This window comes from Phoca vitulina, unplaced genomic scaffold (genome assembly GCF_004348235.1).
Source record: "Phoca vitulina isolate PV1807 unplaced genomic scaffold, GSC_HSeal_1.0 scaffold33, whole genome shotgun sequence".
NCBI lineage: Eukaryota > Metazoa > Chordata > Mammalia > Carnivora > Phocidae > Phoca > Phoca vitulina.
The window spans coordinates 11,869,097-11,882,380 of NW_022589736.1; the positions used below are offsets into that span (position 1 = coordinate 11,869,097).

Below are 13,284 nucleotides of genomic sequence, written 5' to 3' on the forward strand. Positions count from 1 at the left end.
AAATGTGTCTATATTTTTCTTTAAGCTTTGCCTTTTTATTTAAAGATTTTATTTATTTATTTATTTATTTATTTATTTATTTATTTGACAGAGAGAGCGAGCGAGCACACAATCAGGGGGAGCAGCAGAGGGAGAGGGAGAAGCAGGCTCCCCGCTGAACAGAGAGCCTGATGCGGGACTCGATCCCAGGACGCTGGGATCATGACCTGAACTGAAGGCAGCCGCTTAACCAACTGAGCCACCCAGGTACCCCTAAGCTTTGCCTTTTATGGCTCATTCAGGAAATATTCCTTAATCTGATTTAATAAAAGATAATTTCCTGTGTTTTATTTTCCAGATTTAAATGTTTGCTTTTCATAATTATGTCTCTAAACTACTTAGAACTTCTCTTTTCTTTTTTTTTGGTTTGGTGTGAAATAAGAATCCACTTTCCTCTGAAACACATTTATTGAATTGTTTGATTCTTAAAATGCTTTATTGTAATACCACCTGCAACTTCTTAGCCAAGGTTTACAAGGAAGCAAATTCTGGGCCGGGATTAAGGGCTAACACTGCATTTGTAAAATGCAAGCGGAGGTAATGAGGGTGAGAAAAAAAGAAAAGTGAGGTAGGGTAAGATGTGAAAGGAGACCATACCCTGCATTGCTGTTCCAGCTATGCTGCTTCCAAGGGAACCCACTGCTCAGACACACACCTCCCTCCAGGCTCCTCTGGCAAGACTTCCATGTGGATTACCTTCGAGTTGTCCCCCGGAGGGAGGACAGGAGGAAAGGTATCTGCCTGTCTGCTTCCCTCCTCTATGGTTCCATTGGTCGAAGTGCACGGTGCAGGGAGCTAGCTCCTCCTGCACCGCTTGGCTACATCTCCAAATCTCAGCCATTTCTCAGAAAGCTATATTCCACGCAGCACAGTAGGGTGTATTACTCCAGTTCAAAAGCGACCAACTGGTGGGGAGAGGGTGCCCATCAGCCAATCAAGAGAGAAAAGAGAGAGAGGTCAAGGAATTCTGTGAAGGCAAACAAGATTTACGTCTAGTGTGGTAATATTTCAAGGTACCTTATATGTTTGAGTCTGTTCCTGAGCCTACATTTCTGCTCCACTAGTCTATTTATCTATCCCTAGAGCAACATCAGACTATTTTAAATACCATAGCTTTACAATAAATCATATGTCAGATAACTCATGATAAACCTTACATTTTTATGGGCCAATCTTTCACATACATTTTAATCAGTTTGCCAAGTTCCAGAAAAGTATAACTAATAGTAATTGGTATTGCATCACATTTATAAATCTGGAAAGAAACATCATCTTTATGATATAGAATCTTTCCATCCTTGAACATAATATTTTGGGTCTTTTTCATAAACATCTGGAATATTTAGGTTAGATTTATGCTTTATGCATTTGTGTTCTTATTGGGAAGGGGATTTCTTAAACTCCATTTTTAAATTGACTGTGCTGATATATTAGAACAATATTGATCCGTGTAGGCTGATCTTTACCCAGCAAGCTTATTGAATTCTTATTACCTCTGTATTTTACATATATTCTTTTGAATTTGCTATCTAGATAGTGCTTTATTAATAATAAGTTTAGATTTTTCCTTTTAAATTCTTCAGCCTTTTACTTCCTTTACTTTTTTGTCTCATTGTATTATCTGAGACTTTCAGCACAATGTTGAATAAATGTAGTGATAGGAATCATCTTTGGCTTATTTTTGTATTCATTTGATCAGATGACTTCTAATGTTTCATAATTAAGGTTGATTTTGATAGATATACTCTATCAGGGTAAAAAAGTTCTCTTTTATTCTAGTGCACTGTCTGATTCTCATGAATTGATTATTAATTTATCAAATGATCTTTCTGTATCTGTTTACATGATTAAATATTTCCCATTTAACCTGTTAATGTAGTGAATTACATTATATAGTTTTCTAATATTTGAATGTACTTCCATAAAAACTACATTTTCATGTTGAATGAAAGAAAATATTTTTGCTGGATTCAGTACTGGGAAAATCTCATCCCTTTGAATATTATCTATTTTATATTTACCCCATCAGAACTCTTTTGTATCTAGACACCTGGCCTTCTGAGTTCATCCTGTCTGTTTCTTAATGACATTTTTATATTTTCCACAGTATTTTGCTTATATCTGTCTCCAAGCACACAAGTGTCTTCTGCTATGTCTACTCTGATCTTCGAATCATCCATTTATTTTATTTTATTTTATTTTTTAATAATCCATTTATTTTAAAACTACAATGACTACTTTTAATTTCTTGATGCCTTTTTTGGTTGTTTTTTTTCATATATGACCTTCTTTTACATCTCTCATTCTTTTATTTTTTTAAAAGATTTTATTTATTAATTTGAGAGAGAGAGAGGGAGAGGGAGACAGAAATAGTGACAGAGAGCATGAGTGGGGCAGAGAGGGAGAAGCAGACTCCCTGCTAAGCAGGGAGCCTGACGTGGGGCTCGATCCTAGAACCCTAGGATCATGACCTAAGCTGAAGGCAGATGCTTAACTAACTGAGCCACCCAGGTGCCCCAGTCTCTCATTCTTTTATTATAATTTCTATCCCTTTTAGAGCTAACAAACTTGAGCTTCTAAAATTCTCTTTCAGATATTCTATTATTTCTAGATCTTCGGGTTTAAAATTTCTTATTTATTTTATCTGTCCATTCTCCTTCCTGGTAGATGTTTTTCTTACATGGTGTATAATTTAACGCTAAGTTTAGTTTCAATAGGGATTCACATTTTTCTTTGGGAGTTCTATGTGCTCTAGGGTATTAACGTATCTCCTCAGAATAATTTTGGCTTATTCCTGATACAACTTTACATATGACATTGCTTCAGATTTGATGGTATGTTGACTGTTAGCTTGGGATTCCCATGCTGATGTCAATATCATGAAGGTGTCATAATTGTAGCCCCCCCCCCAGGCTGGGGGTTTTTAATTCACATGAAATCATTTTGTAAAATTATTCATTCATCTTGGGGCGCCTGGGTGGCTCAGTTGTTAAGCGTCTGCCTTCAGCTCAGGTCATAATCCCAGGGTCCTGGGATCGAGCCCCGCATTGGGCTCCCTGCTCTGCGGGAAGCCTGCTTCTCCCTCTCCCACTCCCCCTGCTTGTGTTCCCTCTCTTGCTGTCTCTCTCTCTCTGTCAAATAAAATCTTTAAAAAAAAAAATTATTCATTCATCTTTATTTTTTGTGCAAATCCAAAGGCAGGTAGCAAGTATTACAACTACTTCTCTGGGCTAGTGAGAGGTATTTTCTAGCTTGCTTTTCAGTGTCAAGTGGATTCTAGCTTCATGAAGTGCTTAGTTACAACTCTATCTCCTAAAACCTTAAGGACTTTGTCCCAACACCCCAGCCACCAATTCCTTCAACCTATATCTAAATCTTATGCACCACTAGACTGCCAAAGCTTCAATTAAAGCTCATTACATTGTATTTGAGTTCCCTCTTTGTTCCTGTCTTTGACTTTTCTTATTTCTTGGCTATATTTACAATCACTGTGGTCATAAATTCATCCATCCTTTATCTGTGTCTATAGTGGGGAAGGAACCATTCCACTGTTGCTGTAAGTTCTGGTCTATTCATTGTTCCACAAATTTTCTTGCAATTTTGATTTCCATACTTAAGCTCACTGTATTTTTATCATTTCTTAACCTCCTTTTCATTTATGAATCTTTCTTTCATTGTCATACCCAAAATAGGGTATGTCTGCCCGTAAGTAGATACAAATCTTATAACTTTAAAATTATATGTTTATGTGACAGTTTTTTACTGTCTAAAATATAAGCTTAAGGCAAGAGACTATGTCTCATCCTTCCATAGCTCTCTTCTTATAGTAGTTAATTAATATTTACTATTTGATTATAATAAAATAAAAATTCTAGGGAAACTAGTATTCAAACTTTTTGAGTGTCAGAGAATATCCTACGTGCTACGTACATTTTTAACGTGTTTCCACATGTGGAAGCTCTTCAGATCTCCTTCTGTGGGGAAAAAAAAAAAAACTGCTATGAAGAACTAGTTAGCTGACAGCTTTGAAATCCACCACAACATTCACAATGAGGTCAGGCTGTTCCCATTGAAGTCAAGCTCCCAGCAAATGAGTGAGCATGTCAGAAGTACTAGAGCCTGGCCATTCCTATCCAATGTAAGACTCCTCTAATGGGCCATCTTTGCTCTGGGGCTCTATTTGACCTGGCTGAGACTTTCTCAGAGCTACAATCTGAGGCTCTTATTACCTAAACCTCCCTCTTCTTCCCCCTCCCTCCATCCCACCACTCTTCTCAGTTCCTAACATGATTCCCTACGGTAGTGGGCACTCAATGAATACTTGTTAAATGCTTTAAATAAAGAGGGGATTTTATAACTGTTGTAAAATATTTAAAAGGCTAGCCAGTGAAGGGAAATCAGTCTCCCTATACTATTACAAAGTGTTTGTTGTATTTATTGGGGTATACTCTAAATTACTGTAACAGAGACATCATAAAACATAGTAGATTGAACAAGAAAGAAGTTTATTTCTCTGTCAGCTATAGTAAAGGCTCCAAGACTGAAGGGATAGTCCTGCTATCTTGAATACATGGCTTGAATTCCAGAGTCAAAATAACTCCTTCAGTTCTTGATATCTCTAACCAATAGCAAGGAATAAAGGGTACAGGGCAGTGCACATCTAACTGTTTCTTTTTTTTTAAAGATTTTTTATTTATTTGAGAGAGAATGAGAGCACATGAGAGGGGGGAGGGTCAGAGGGAGAAGCAGACTCCCCGCCGAGCAGGGAGCCCAATGCGGGACTCGATCCAGGGACTCCAGGATCATGACCTGAGCCGAACGCAGCCGCTTAACCAACTGAGCCACCCAGGTGCCCCACATCTAACTGTTTTAATGGCAAAACATGGACATAGCATGTATCATTTATTCTTCATTTATTTGCCTAGAACTTAGTCACATGGACACCTTGCTAAAACAGAGACTAAGATATATAGGATTCAGCTATATGGCCATATGTCAGTTAAGTCTCTATTCCTATAAAATCAGAGGAGAATGGATATCAGGGCAACCAACAGTCTACCATAAATATATAGTAAATATCTTCTAAATAGAACTGAATAAAAAACAGTATGTCAACGACAATTAGTGAGCTACTTATTATTAGTATATTTAAGCAGAAACATGATAACCATTTGCAAAGGATAATCTAAAACCAATTCTCTTTTTATTTCTAATGGAGGGTTCAAAGAAATGACTGTTAAACTATATTATATGATTTTAAGATTCATTTTTAGTTCTTATACCATGTGGGATGTATTGTATATAGTGGGGCTTAGATGACCTGCATCTTCTAACACTGTAAACTCCATGAGAGTAAGGACAGTGTCTGTATTAAAATCTACTCTATGCCAGCACATAGAAAAATACATGGTAGGTGGTAGACAAATGATAGGCAAATACATATTTGTTGAAAAAATGAATTCATGACTATTAAAAATCATGGAGTTGAAGCTAAAATGACGGGGAATATACCTCTGTTTCAACAAGAGGAATTTTAGATTGACACTCAACACAAATGCTCAGATATTGTATTGCAAAATATTTTACTACATCTGCAAAAGGTATTGCATAAACATGAAACGCAAATATATGTTTAGTGTATTTTTTGGCATTTCTCAAAGGCTTATAGCAGTGCTTTCTCTCCTGAAGTCACAGAAATAATGAATGGGTTTTTTCTTTTTTTTTTTTTTCAGGTACAAAATGACTGTAAACTCATCGTTATACATTAGTATCCCTCACTTGAATTTGAATCTTTGTTCAGCTTATAAATTCAAACAGCTACTATTTAAATAAAAAGTGGTCCTGGGCACCTGGGTGGCTCAGTTGGTTAAGCGACTGCTTTCTGCTCAGATCATGATCCCAGAGTCCCGGGATTGAGTCCTGCATCAGGCTCCCTGCTCAGCAGGGAGTCTTCTTCTCCCTCTGACTCTACCCCCGCTTGTGCTCTCTCTCTCTCTTTCACTCTCTCTCTCTCAAATAAATAAAATCTTTAAAAAAAAATGAAAGTGGTCTCAAAGTAAATAACTTAAAATAATGTCAGTGTCCCTGGAGAAGAACATTTTCAACCCTCTCTATACATCTCAGTTTCTGGTAATTAAGATTCTTCAGAGACTTACACTGGGGACTGGGTGGTAAAAGATAAATTTTACCAATTGCATATTCTCTTTTCTCTCCCTCTCCTTCTCTCCCTTTCTTCCTGTCTCTCTTTTGTCTCTCCCTCCATCCCCTTTCCTTCCTTGTTCTCTTCACTCCTACCAGACCCCTTCCATTCATCCTATGTATGCGCTCTGTCCATTCATCTCTTGTATGATTTACCAATGTATTTCTTTATTCCTCAAACCTGGATTACTCAAATACACTCTATCTCTGAGTATAGTAGTAATAGGATATATAGTCTATCAGAATCATATGGAGAATAAAGAAAAGATGAAGCAGAGATAAAGAGGAATAATATCACTTTTTTTTTTTAATTTAGTAACTGATAGAATCATCCAGAAACAATGTCCTTGGTAATTTTTTTCTTTTATTCTTTTTCTCTAAATTGTCCCTATTTCCCATTTGCTTTGGTCAGGTTTTGAAAGAATGGCTAAATTTTGATCAAGCATATTACAGTGTATCATGCACTCATATATTAATATATGTATCATACTCATATGCTCTGTGTTATTCCAGGGATAGATGAAAACCAGCTCCATTCTATGATATTTTATGAAAAATGCATTCTCTACACAAGTAATATCAAAGAGTCTAATATATCCTGAAGCAGCAATTCTGGTTTTTACAGTAGAATCTATTTAAGATTTTTAAATGACTTGTCTCTTCCAAAAGAATAGAATATTTGCTCATATGTGAGTAAGAGTGAATAGTTTTTGCAGAGGTGTCTCATGAAAAGCTAGGGGCTTACTTTGATGTCAGTAACAGTTTGAGAAGTAGATGAAATCCGAGAGCAGAACATATCATTCAGCGATAGAGTGGGAGGCTCCCTATGGCCTAGTGAGTAGAGAAATTGGTTATGTCATTCCATGTGTGCCATTGATGTCCTAAGTCACTGTTCAGACAGCCCTTATTTTTTTTTTTACCACTTCTTTACCACTGGCTTAACTCCTACACTTATTTAACATTACCCCATCAAAAACAACACTTTACTTTTATCAGACTTGGCCCATTAATTTGCTAATTCCTAGATATGTCAATGGCAGAGTCCCATATGTCATCAAGATTTGCTCTCAAATATCATCTGCAAGAATAGCCTTTGTCTAAAAGTAACATCTTACCACCTGTCCACGAGCTGTGTGTGCCATATCTGTGAGATCTATGTAGACCTAGGGCTACAGAATTGGCTTCACACATCCAGCTCTCAGATAACTCAGTGACTTTGGCTAAATTATTTAGTTTTCCACTTAGACTAGGTGATTGCTAAGGTTTCTTCTAGCTGTCCCTTTTGTTTGAGGAAAGTCTGTGCTGAGGGCCTCAAGGCAGATCACATGGGATCTGATCCCATTATTCTCTGGTGAATGAGATAAGGATTAGAAAGCATATTCTTCTCAGTGACAATCCTCCTGAAGTCGACAATAATAATTGTCATATAGCATTTCATAGAAACACAGCAAATGCAAACCTTCGCAGATTTAGCCTGCAGTGGGGTGTAGGACAACAGCTCTTCTCTATGGATTTTCCAAGGTCAGCAATCAACCCCATCCTACCCCTCCCTTTTGATTAAAATGTCCCATCTACATACTCCTAAACCACAAATCATTCAATCTTAGTATTAGTCACACTACAGTGTCATATTCTCTTTCCAACTTTTTTATTGTGCTATAATAACCATAACATAAAATTTACCATCTTAACCATTTTTAAGTATACAGTTCAGTGGTATTAAATCCGTCAATAATGTGTAGGGGCACCTGGGTGGCTCAGTCGGTTAAGCATCCGACTCTTGATTTTGGCTCAGGTCATGATCTCAGGGTTGTGGGATCAAGCCCTGTGTGGGGCTTCTCGATGGGCATGGAACCTGCTTAAGAGTCTCTCTCCCCCTCTCCCTTTCCCCCTCCCCCCACTAAGAATATATAAAAATAATGTTGTGCAACTATGCATCTATCACCACCATCCACCTCCAGAACTCTTTTCATCTTGTAAAACTGAAACTATCCCCATAAAACACTAACTCCCCATTTTCCCTCCCCCACCAGACCCTGTCAACCAGTATTCTACATTTGGGTTTCCATGAATTTGGCTACTATAAGCACCTTATACAAGTGGAAAAATATAGTATTAGTTCTTTTCTGACTGGCTTATTTCAATTAACATAATGTTCTCAAGTTTCATTCATGTTGTAGCATATAGTAGAACTTTCTTTTTAAGGCTGAATAATATTCCACTGCATGTTTATACCACATTTTGTTTATCCATTCATCCATCAATGGACACTTGGGCAACTTTCACATTTTAGCTATTGTGAATAATGCCATTATGAACATGAATGTGCATATATCTCTTGGAGACCTTGGTTTTGGTTATTTTGGATATATATCTAGAAGTGGAATTGCTGGATCATATGGTAATTTTATGTTTAGATTGTTAAGGAATCACCATCCTATTTTCTATAATGGCTGTACCATTTTTACAATCCTACCAACAATACACAAGGTTTCTGATTTTTCCACATCCTTGCCAACACTTGTTTCTGTTTTTTAATGGGTATGAGGTAATATGTCCTTGTGGTTTTGATTTGCATTTCCCTAAGGGTTAGGGATGTTGAACATATTTTCATGTGCTTATTGGACATTTGTATATCTTTGGAGAAAATGTCTATTCAAGTCCTGTGCCAATTTTTGAACTGGGTTGTTTGTTTTCTTTTGTTGAATTTTAAGAGTTCTCTGTATATTCCAGATACTAATTTCTTGTAGAAATATGGTTTAAAAATATGTTCTCCCATTCTGTGGGTTGCCTTATTATTCTATCAATATTGTTTTTTAATGTACTTCTTTTTAAAAATTTTCATGAAGTCTAACTTGTCTGTTTTTTGTTGTTGCCTATGCTTTGCTGTCATGTATATGAAATCATTGTCAAATCCAATGCTGTGAAGTTTTTCCTTATGTTTTCTTCTAAGAGTTTTATAGTTTTAAGCTTTACATTTTGGTCTTTGATTTTTAGTTAATTTTTGTGTGTGATGTTAAGTAAGGATCCAGCTTCATTCTTGCAGTGTCATTTTTATGTTATTTTTTTCTTCCAGATCACACTGTGAACTCTTCACAAATAGGAAATGTTTTTGTGGGGTTTTTCCCAATGTAAAAAGAAAAAAAAGTATCTCTGTCTGCCTTTCAATAATCTCCCTTGTTTTTCTTCTCACCTCTTTTTAATGACAGACTTTCTGTCACTACACATACCAATGACTGAGTGGGGCCAGACATCCCGTAGCTTATAAGTGTGTTCTCTCTGAGTTTCCATTCCTGAAGGAGAGAATTTCCTTAGCATGAATCAACTTTCCAAATCAGGTTCCCCAGGGCTCTGCATTTGATACCTCTGGACAGCTCTCTATCATTCCTGGTCCAATCATCTGTGTTGGAGATCAGGAGAATAGATGCCATGTTCAGTAATTTCAAACACCACTTACACACACTGCATACTGTAGTTTCTTATAACTAGAGAGAATAATGAGTTTGCATCACAGGAGACCTATACTATGGCCTTTAGAATAGGTGAGCCCTTCAAACAAAGAGCAAGATAATACTGGGATTAAATTAAAGTACTGGGAAAGGATAGTTTTCTTTTCATGTGGTGCTTTGTCTGGCTTTGGTATCAAAGTGCTATGGGCCTCACAGAGTGAGGTTGGAACTACTCTCTGTCTTACTCAATTTTTTGGAAGAGTTTGAGAAGGATTGATATTAATTCTTTAAATGTTTGTTAGAATTCACCTGTGAAGCCATCTGGTTTTGAGCTTTATTTTGGGGGGAGATTTTTGATTACTGATTCTATGTCTGTATTTGCTAATGGTCTGTTCATGCTTTCACTTCTTGTTTCAGTCCTGGAACATTGGATGTTTCTAGGAATTTATTCATTTCTTCTAGATTTTCCCATTTTTTGGCATATATTAGTCATATCACCCATATATATACTTTTTTTTAAACTTCTGTGGCATCAGTTGTAATATCTCCTCTTTGTTTATTTTATTTATTTGAGTCTTTTCTCTTTTTTGCATGGTTAGTCTAGCTAAGGGTTTGTCAACTTTGTTTACCTTTAAAAAAAAACAACTCTTAGTTTGATAGATTTTTCTGTTATTTTCTATTTTCTGTATTTTTTTAAATTTCTGCTCTAATCTTTACTATTTTCTCCTCTTTGATAACTTTGGGCTTAGTTTGTTCTTCTTTTCTAGTTTCTTGAGGTATTAGAGATCTTTCTTTCTGTCTGTCTTTATTATTTTATTTTATTTTATTTCATTTTATATATTTTTTAAGATTTTATATATTTATGAGGGAGAGAGAGAGACAGGGGGCAGGAATAGAGGGAGAGGGACAAGCAGATTCCACGCTGAGTGCAGAGCCCCATGCGGGGCTCAGTCTCACCACCCTGAGATCATGACCCAAGCCAAAACCAAGAGTCGGACACTTAACCGACTGAGCCACCCAGGTGCCCCTCCTTCTTTTTTAATGTAGGCATTTATCACTAGGAACTTCTTTACTAGTACTGCTTTTGCTGTATCCCATAAGTTTAGTAAATTGCATTCTATTTCTATTTATCACAAGACATTTTCTAATTTCTCTCTCAATTTCTTCTTTGATCCAGTGGTTGTTCAACAGGATGTTGTTTAATTTCCCACAGTCCTTTTGTTGTTATTTCTAGTTTTATTTTATTGTGGTTGGAGGAGATACTTGGAATTATTTCAGTCTTCTTGAATTTATTGAAACTTGTTTTGTGATGTAGCATAGGATCTATCCTAAAGAATGTTCCATGTGCCCTTGAGAAAAACGCGTATTCTGCTGCTGTTGGGTGGAATGTAATGTAGATGTCTGTTAGGTTCATTTGGTCTATATTGTTCAGGTCTGCTGTTTCTTTATCGATTTTCTGTCTGGATGATTTATTCATTATTGAAAATGGGATAGTGAAGTCTCCTACTATTATTACACTACTGTCTATTTCTCCCTTCAGATTTGTCAATTATTTGCTTTATATACTTAAGTGCTGATATGTTGGGTGCAAATATGTTTATAATTGTGATATCATCCTGGTGAATTGACCCTTTTATTCTTAGGTAATGACCTTCTTTACCTCTCTCTTTTTTAAGATTTTATTTATTTATTTATTTATCTGAGAGAGAAAGAGAGCATGCAGAGCCAGAGAGAGAACATGGGCAGGGGGAGGGGGGCAGAGGAAGAAGGAGAAGCAGGATCCCTGCTCAAGGATGCAGGGCTCCAGACATGGGGCTCAATCCCATAACCCTGGGATCATTACCTGAGCTGAAGGCAGATGCTTAACTGACTGAGCCACCCAGGCACCCTGACTTTATTTATCTCTTATGATAGTTTTGACTTAAACTCTATTTTGTCCTGCATTTGCAACAACATGGATGAACCTGGAGGACATTATGCTAAATAAAATAAACAAGATACAGAAAGACAAATACTATATGATACCATTTATATGAGGAATATAAAATAGTCAAACTCATAAAAATATAGAGTAGAATGGTGGTTGCCAGGAGATCAGAGGAAGGAGAAATCGGGATGTATTTATCAAAGGGTATAAAGTTTTAGGCGGCAAGATGTATAAGTCCTAGAGACATACTATACAGCACAGTTCCCATAGTATACTGCATTGTAATCTTTAAAATTTGCTAAGAAGGTAGATCTTATGTATACCTATCACAAAATAACAGGAATAACAGCAAGAAGAAATAGAAGGATGAGGAAAAGAAAGTGGGAGGAAACTTTTGGAGGTGATGGCTATTTTATGACATAGATTATGGAGATGGTTTCATGGATGTATACTTATCTCCAGACTCATTAAGTTGCATACATTAAATATTTACAGCTTTTTTATATGAATTATGCCTCTATAAAATGATTTTTTAAATAAATAAATAATTTTTAAAATGATAAGGAAGATACTTATGTTATCTTCCCTCAGGGAGTATATAGTCTAGCTTTAAATTTAGATAACTTTGTCTCTCTTATTAATACTAGGGGCAGAGATTCCTCCAGAGGGTGGTGAGGTATCAGAGACATCCTAAAATATTTCTGGTTCAATATTAACTTGAATAATTTTTGTGTTGTTTTCCCCCAAAGGAATCTAAAAACGGGCTAAATTTCAAGTCTCCACTAAAAAATTTCCAGCCAGTATCCAACATCAGGAAGCCTGAAGCAGCCTGAATTGCAGTGCTGGTAGGAAGGGTAATCCCAGGATCACCTGACCTAACGGGGCAGCATCAATGAAAGCTTGGTCCTGAACTGTTGCTTATAGAGCACAACCATGTAAGAGAACGCTGGAGAAAAGAGACAACTCTCAACAGGACACATAAAATCTTAGAAGGTGAGAACTACAGAGACCTGTATTTTATTTAGAAATGCCTCAAAGTTGGGGGAAGGCCAAGAGGACTAGCAGGTAGGTCCTTCATCCCTCTATCACCAAGACCAACTAGGAGTTTATATATATTGAGCATTTGATTTGTTTGATGCCTAGCTTGCACTACAAAATTCTTGTGTGTCCATTAATTCATTTTGTAGTGAAGAAAACTAAGGGACACAGAAGGAAAGGGAGTTGCAAATATCCAAGTCATTACACCAGCTTGTATGGGAATGAGATAAAAATTCCATGCCCTTTCCACTAGAGTACTGTGTCCTGTTAATTTTCCATTGGTCCAAGGACAAAAACATAAAGTCCTTTTCTGAATTATTTGCTTAGCAGTCAGACCTATGCGTGGAGTAACAAACACAATATTTATAGTTCCTTGGACTTAAGAAACCAGGTACTCATCTTTTGTTTCAGGTCAAGCAGTTCATTTCCCTGGGAGAATTTTGAAGTCAAATTCCATCTAAAATATTATTAACTTACCTGAGGGTTCTGAAAAATTAGTTCTTAAGCAACTTGACTCAGAGCATGTTCTCTTGACAGATTGCTGCTCCCTGACCAGCAGTGGTTACTTACTCAAATTCCTGGTGCCCATGAATGCACGCTTCTGTTTCTCTTGAGTCCAGGTCTTTACTGGGC

General features: G+C 36.7%; 1 long non-coding RNA gene across 2 annotated transcripts in view; it reads right to left on the bottom strand.

The window, feature by feature from the left end:
* Nucleotides 1-538: 538 nt before the first annotated feature.
* The window catches only part of LOC116645691, an 84,015-nt gene continuing 71,269 nt past the window's right edge, over nt 539-13,284 (bottom strand). The window contains exons 3-5 of one of the 2 annotated variants that reach the window (XR_004301996.1): nt 13,222-13,273; nt 3,970-4,013; nt 539-944 (exon numbers count right to left, since the gene is read on the bottom strand). This is a non-coding gene — a long non-coding RNA (uncharacterized LOC116645691). Of the gene's footprint in view, nt 945-3,969; nt 4,014-13,221; nt 13,279-13,284 lie in introns of both variants that reach the window. The other variant, XR_004301994.1, reaches the window with a different exon arrangement.